This window comes from Elephantulus edwardii, unplaced genomic scaffold (assembly GCF_000299155.1).
Source record: "Elephantulus edwardii isolate Elephantulus edwardi_28Jun2011 unplaced genomic scaffold, EleEdw1.0 scaffold00197, whole genome shotgun sequence".
Classification (NCBI taxonomy): Eukaryota; Metazoa; Chordata; class Mammalia; order Macroscelidea; family Macroscelididae; genus Elephantulus; species Elephantulus edwardii.
The window spans coordinates 1,744,653-1,751,904 of NW_006399947.1; positions in this window are offsets into that span (position 1 = coordinate 1,744,653).

The following is a 7,252-nucleotide window of genomic DNA, read 5'->3' on the forward strand; positions in this document are numbered from 1 at the left end:
GAAATATGTCAATTGGTATACCACCTATTCCTGGAGCCTTATTTTTTGCCTTTTCCTTCAAAGCAGCCTGAACTTCTTCTTTCATCACCATAGGCTCTTGCTCATATGTTGTTTCATGAAATTCTTCTGTGTCTTCCAGTTGCTTTCGATACAGTGACTCCTTGCCAATACCATTTGTTAAAAAGGCTGATGCTTCCCCACTTAACTGATTTCATCTCCTTATCAAAAATCAGTTGACCATAGGTAGATGGGCTGATTTATGAGTTCTCAATTCCATCAATCTATGTATCTGTCATTGTACCAGTGCCACACTCTCTTGACTACCACAGCAGTAGTAGGATGCAAAAACAGAGAGTGAGATGTCTCCTACCTTACTTCTCTTTTTAAGGAGTGCTTTGCTTATTCTGGGCTTCTTTCCATCCCAAATGAAACTGGAGATTGCCTTTCCATCTCGTTGAAGAATGGAATTGGTATTTGTATTGAGATTGCACTGAACATGTAACTTGCCTTTGGTGTACTGTCATTTTCACAATACTGTGTCTTCCTATCCATGAGCAAGAGATACTCTTCCACTTCTCTATATCTCTTTTAGTTTCCTGTAATAATGTTTTGTAATTTTCTTTGACTAGATCCTTTGTGCTTCTGGTTAGATTTACTCCCAAGTATTTGATCTTGTGATTAGCTATTGTGAAAGGTATTGTTTTTCTTAGCTCCAGTTCTGTATTCTCTTTGTCACTGTAGAGAAATTCAATTGATTTTTGTATGTTGATCATGTATGTTTCCTGCCACTTTGCTGAAATTGTCAACTATATTCAGTAGTTTTCTTGCTGAGTCTTAGGGTTTTCTAAATATACTATCATACCATCTGCTAATAGAGATAATTTTACCTACTCTTTGCCAATTTGGGAACCTCTTATTTCCTTCTCTTGTCTTATTGCTATCACTAAGACTTCCAATCCAATATTGAATAGGAGAGATGATAGTGGACATCCTTGCCTAGTTCCTGTTCTCAAGGGGAATGCCTTTAATCTCTCTCCATTCAGAACAATGTTGGCTCTTGGGTTTGTGCAAATACTTTTTACAATGTTGAAGAAATTCCCCTCTAATACTATTTTGTTGAGTGCTTTAATCAGGAAAGAGTGTTGGATTTTGTCAAAGCCTTTTCTGCATCAATTGATAGGATCATGAAGTTCTTGTTCTTTGCTTTCTTAATGTGATGAATTACATTGATTGTTTTTCTTTTGTTGAACCATTGTTGCATACCTGTTATCAATCCCACTTGATCGTGGTGAATTTTTTTTTTTATGTATCATTGGATTCGATTGGTCAAAATTTTATTCAGGTTTTTTTTTTCATCAATGTTCATGAGATATATTGGCCTATAGTTTTCTATTTTGGTGGTTTCTTTACCAAGCATATGTTTGCTTCATAGAATGAGTCTGGGAGAATTCCATATTTTTCTATTTTCTGCAACAGTTTATGTAGAATTGGTGACAGATCTCTGAATGTTTAATAAAATTCACTTGTAAATTTATCTGGTCCATGACTTCTTTTGGTTAGAAGATGTTTTAGTACTTTTTAAATTTCTTCTGTTGTAATGGATCTGTTCAGGTGTTCAATTTTGGTTTGTCAGTTTAGATAGATTGTGAATTTATAAATATTTATCCATTTCCTCTATGTTTTAATATTTTTTTAGTATAAGTTTTTTATAATATTCCAGTGTTAGCCTTTTTATTTTAGTTGGTTTTGTTGTGACATTGCCCATTTCATCTCTTATTTAGATTTTTGTGTCTTTTCCTTTGTTAGTTTTACTCATGATTTGTTGATTTTATTGACCTTTTCAAAGAACCAACTTCTAGCTTTGTTGATGGTTTCAAATGTTTTTCTGTTTTCTATTTCATTTATTTCTGATCTAATTTTCATAACTTCAGTCTTTTTTAGAGGGTATTGGGTGTTCTTGCTGTTCTTTTTCAATTTGTTGGAGATGTTGGGTTAGAGAGCCAATGGTCATTTTTTTTCCTGCATTTTGATGTATTTCCTTATTGTTATAAATTGACCTGTGATTACTGCTTTGGCTGTTTCCCAAAGGTTTTGGTAAGTGGTGTTTTCATTGTCATTTGTTTAAAAAAAAACTTTTCAATTTCATTTTTTATTTCTTCTAGTACCCACCCATGTTCATGCAAGGTGTTGCTCAGCTTCCAAATGTATGGGTTTTCTCCTTTATCCTTTTGTTTATAATTTCTAATTTTGTAGCATTGTGGTCTGAGAAGATGCTTTGTATTATTTCTATGGTTTTATTTATTGATGCTTATCTTGTGACCTAAAATGTGATCTATTCTGGAGAATGTTCCATGCACACTGGAGAATAAGGTATACTGTGGGGTGGGTTTTTTTTTTTTTAGTTTTTGTTTGTTTGTTTTCAGGTGGAGGGTTTGCTGTATTAGTCTGTAAATATCTATGAGGTCAAGTTCTTTTATCATGTGGTTTAATTCTTGAGCATATTTGGGTTTTTTCTGGTAATTCTAACTTTTCTTGAGGGGAGTGTATTGAAATCTCCAACTACTATATTAGTGTGTCTATTTCCTTTTTTCAGTTTCGTTAATGTTTGTTTTATATATTTTGCAGGTCTTTTATTTGGTGCATAAATATTTATTATTGTTATGCCCTCTTGTTCTATTGACCCTTACAGCAATATGTAGTGACCTTCCTTGTCCATAGTGATGGTTTTTGCATTGACATTTATTTTGTCAGAGCTTAATAGCGCTACTCCTGTTTTTTCTGGTTGCTATTTACTTGGCATATTTTTTCCCACCCTTTTATTTTTAGTATTTCTTGATCTTCATGTTTCAGGTGTGTCTTTTGCATCTTCCTTGTATTTGTTGTCTATGCTATTTTAAGATTCTTTTTTTTATTTCATTTTATTATTTTGTGTGTATGTACCATCAAATCAGATCTGACTGATACAGGAAGAGAATGTCCCTTCGTCTCCAGCAGAGCATCTGGTGGATTTGAACCACTCACCTCTGGGATTGCAGTGCAGCTTCTTGCCACTAGGCCACCAAAGCTCCCTAGGTGTGTCTTTTGTAGACAGCATATTGATGAATTTGGGGTTTTTTGTTTGTTTGTTTGGTTTTGGGGGTTTTTTTTATCCAGTCTGCTACTCTTTTTCTCTTCAGTGGTGCATTCAAACCATTCACATTCAGAGACATTATTGAGAGGCAAGGTTTTATTGCTATCATTTTGTTGAGTTCTTTTTGATGTTGTTGCTAGTTGCTTTAGTCCATCCTGCTTTCTGTGGCACCTTTGTAAGAAGGACATCTCTCAGTGTTTCCTGTAATACTAGTCTTGTTTTTACAAACTCCCTTAGGTTCTGTTTTTCTGGGAATAAGTTGATCTCTCCTTCATATTTGATGTACACTTTTGCTGGGTACAGTATTCTTGGTTGACAGTTAAGTTCTTTGAGTTTCCGATATATGTCATTCCACTGTCTTCTTGCTTGCTTGGTTTCTGCTGAGAAATCGGCACTTAATCTTATCTGCTCTCCCTTATAGGTTACTCTTTGTTTCTCCCTTGCTGCTTTCATAATTCTCTCTTTATATCTGGTTCTGGCAAATTTGACTATGATATACCTTGGTGTTTTTCTTTTCGGGTCTATTCTATATGGTGTTCCTTCATCTTCTTGAATATATATTCTCTCATTTTTCATTATGCCTGGAAGTTTTCCTCTAGTAATTCTTCCACAATTTTTTCAGTGCCTTTACTTGTTTCTTCCTGCTCTGGGTTTCCAGTGATGCTCATGTTGTTTCTCTAGATGGTGTCCCACATTTTTCTTAGGTTTTCTTCTTTTTCTTTCCTTTTTGAGTCTGATTTTTGCTCTAGCAGATCAGTGGTGACAATTCTATCTTCTATTTCCCTGGTTCTGTGTTCCATCTCTTCAACTCTGCTCATGTGTCCCTCCATCATGTTGATAGCATCTGAAACATTGCACATGATATTTTGGATCATGTTTTGTTTTGTTTTGTTTTGTTTTTCCAGTGCCTCTAATGCCTTCATTGTTTCATCTGCATTGTTCTGGACTGTTGTTTTGTGGTTCTTGTTTCTGGTTTTTTTTTGTTTTGTTTTTTAAGCTCCTCCTGGTTTTTGCTTGCAGTGTCCGATAATTATTTAAGTTTGTTTTTACCCATTAAAAATATCAATCATTGTTTTTTTAAATTGTGTCAGAAAGTTCCATCAGACTTTCTGGCTTCAGGAAATCCATTGATACTTTTTAACCTTTTGGGGAGTGATATCTTGCTTTGTGCTTGTGTAGGGTATAAGATAGCGTCCTTCTTTTGTGACATTGCTCTGGTAGAGTTTTTCATGTCTGAGGCAAAGATAGGTTCCAACACTGTCTTTCAAATCACAGTAAGGAAAGTGAACAATGCAATAAATGCAAAATACATTCATATAAAGCCCACAGTGCAGTATAGTAGAACATGGTGATATCAGTGGGGGCTCATTTTTCAAAATGTCTCATTTGCTTGTGATTTGAAATTCTTTCTGAAATCCTCAGTTTCAATTGTTTAAAAGATTTGAAGTTTAAATAGCTCTTGAATCACGAAAAAAAAATTCTTCTCAAAATTCTTTCTCCAGGACACCACTCTTGTTGACTTCATCTATTTTTCACTAACAAACAAGATGGACATCAGTCTCTTAGATCTAAGCTTTATTTATGTGCTGCTATTGAGTTAGTGTCAACTGATAATGTTTCTCCTTTGAGCTTCCAAGACTATAAATCTCTATGAACATGTCCGTCTTTCTCTGCTAAAGCAACTGGCAGGTTCAAAGAACCGACCATTCAGTTAACATCCTACAAGAAACACACTACACCAGTCTGGCTTCTTATGGCTTGGTTAGAAGTAATCAATCCATTTCTAAGTTCAATAAGTTTACCTCATACACATACTGAACTTGGTAAATTTGACGTCATGACTTCAGGGGAAAAAAGAAGGCTAGGGAGAATTTAAGCGGTTAAGGTGGAGATTCTAATTAAAAACGTGGGGGGAAGTCCCCCTTACTAGATGTGAGTCTTGTGTTAAGAATTTGTGTTATTTATGTTATACAGTCTCTAACTTGAACCAAAATTATAATAACAGGTAATGAAAAGAAAAAAACAGCAAGTTCTCTCAGCCAAGAGGGAAATGCTGTGAATTCTCAAAGGTAATTTCAGCTTTGCACACTTCAGAACCAACTCCCACAAAAGATGTGACCTCTACCACGGGACAGATGCAAGCAACACGACTTGGGGCAGCTGCCCAGATCACAGTGGTTGCCATCGTGGCACAGTCTGTCCTGCTTATTCCTACGGCTGATTGATCCCAGGACAAAGACATCTGATTCAAGCCAAGATGATCAGTTTGTCTTCCAAGAGCCTGGAACGTTAGAGATTTGGACAGGGACACACTCCTGAAGCAGAGTCACCTGGAGGGCAGCTCCAGTGTCTCTGAGCTGTAATCAAGTCTGTCCTGGCTTCTGCTCCTCTCAAATTCTAATTTTTTAGCAATTTTCTTTTTTTACTCTGTGTTTTCATAATATCAACAAATCAATTTATTTCTGTGTTTGCAACCAAAGACATTGTAATTAAACATCAAGTTATCGTCCTATTAAGTGTAAAGCTTTTCATAATCAGAACAGAGTCACTAAAAAAATTTCCAAGGGCCCGGGAGGCACCTGCTGCACAAAATGTCTCAAACACTCCAGACAGAGTCAGTGCTGGAGGATAGTGTTGTCTACAGCGGATGCTGTGGAAACTTAACCAACCATGATGACCTCCAAAAAAAAGTATTTCATCATCCAGTCTCTTGTTCACTGCCTTCAAGTTGGAATCAGCTCATAGATGTTCCTCTATTGTGTCTTTCTGAAGCTGTACATTGTACTGAAGGAGGTTTCCCATCTTACTCTCATGGAGCTACTGGTGGATTTGAGTTCTTAGAGGGGTGCAGCCTTATGGGCAATTAGTGAACTCCCTACTTTCTATACCATCAGAAGAACTCCATATGATCAGGTAAATTTGAGAATTTGTTGTGAGCGCACACTCTTCCTCTCTAGGAAATGAAGCAAAAAGTTCTTCAAATGAACTAAAAATACTTGTAATGAGTAAACATTTAATGTGTTTGAAACCAAGTTTCCAAAACATAATAAATAATATCTAATCCTCCCCCTATTGTGGTTGTTGTATACTGTCAAGGCAGAATTTACTTATAGCTGACCCTCCAGCAGGTTTTCAGAGGCAGTTAATCACACAGGAGGAGATGTCCACCATTCTCCCAAGGACCAGTTGGTAGATTTAAAGGGCATGCCTTTGGGATTGCAGTGATGCTTCTATGCCACCAGAGCTCCAACAGACCTCTGTTCTAGAGTGCCAAAGGTCAATGATACCAGTCTAAAGACTAATGTGCATCTGATCCAGGCCATGGTCTTTGAAATTACTTGCTATACATCAATGAGTTTCATAATGAATAAGTATGACAGAAGAATAATTAATGCCTTTGAGTTGTGGTACTGGAAAAGAGTATTGAACACACCATGTACTGACAAGAAAACACACAAGTCTGTCACAGAGAGGGTGAAACCAGGTTGCTCCTTGGAGGCAAGAATGTTGAAGCTCTGTCTCATATAATTTCAGAATATTGCCAATAGAGTCCTTGGAAGAACATCATGCTTAGAAGGGTTGAGGGTCAGCACAGAAGAGGAAATCTGGGAATGAGAAGGATGTGTCAGAAACAGTGGGATTAGTTAGCTCAGGATAGGGCAGGGTTCAGAGCTATTGTGCAAAGGGCCACTATGAGTTACAGCCAACTCAACAGCACATAAAAACAGTAACAACAATAATAATCCTCTCCTTGCTATTATAACCACTTCTTCTCTACTCAAGCATTGAGAAGCATTAACAGAGACAATAAGGATAAATCCTCTAGTGAGATGTTGCACAGAAGACTTGGTTTCACATTAACACATCTAGTCAAGAGATTGACTCCTCCACCACTCATCAAGTGATTCTTCCTAAGAATGGGAATGTGTCCAGCTATTCTGTGGCTGTTGTTAGGGTAATCCTGGAATACTGACAAGAGCATTGCTTTGGAAAGAACTGATTAGAATTGATTTAGAACTCAATGTTGTCTTTGTTGTTGTTATGTGCCGTCGAGTCGTTTCCGACTCATAGCGACCCTATGCACAACAGCCCTAAACCCTGCTCTATCCTGCGCCAACCGCA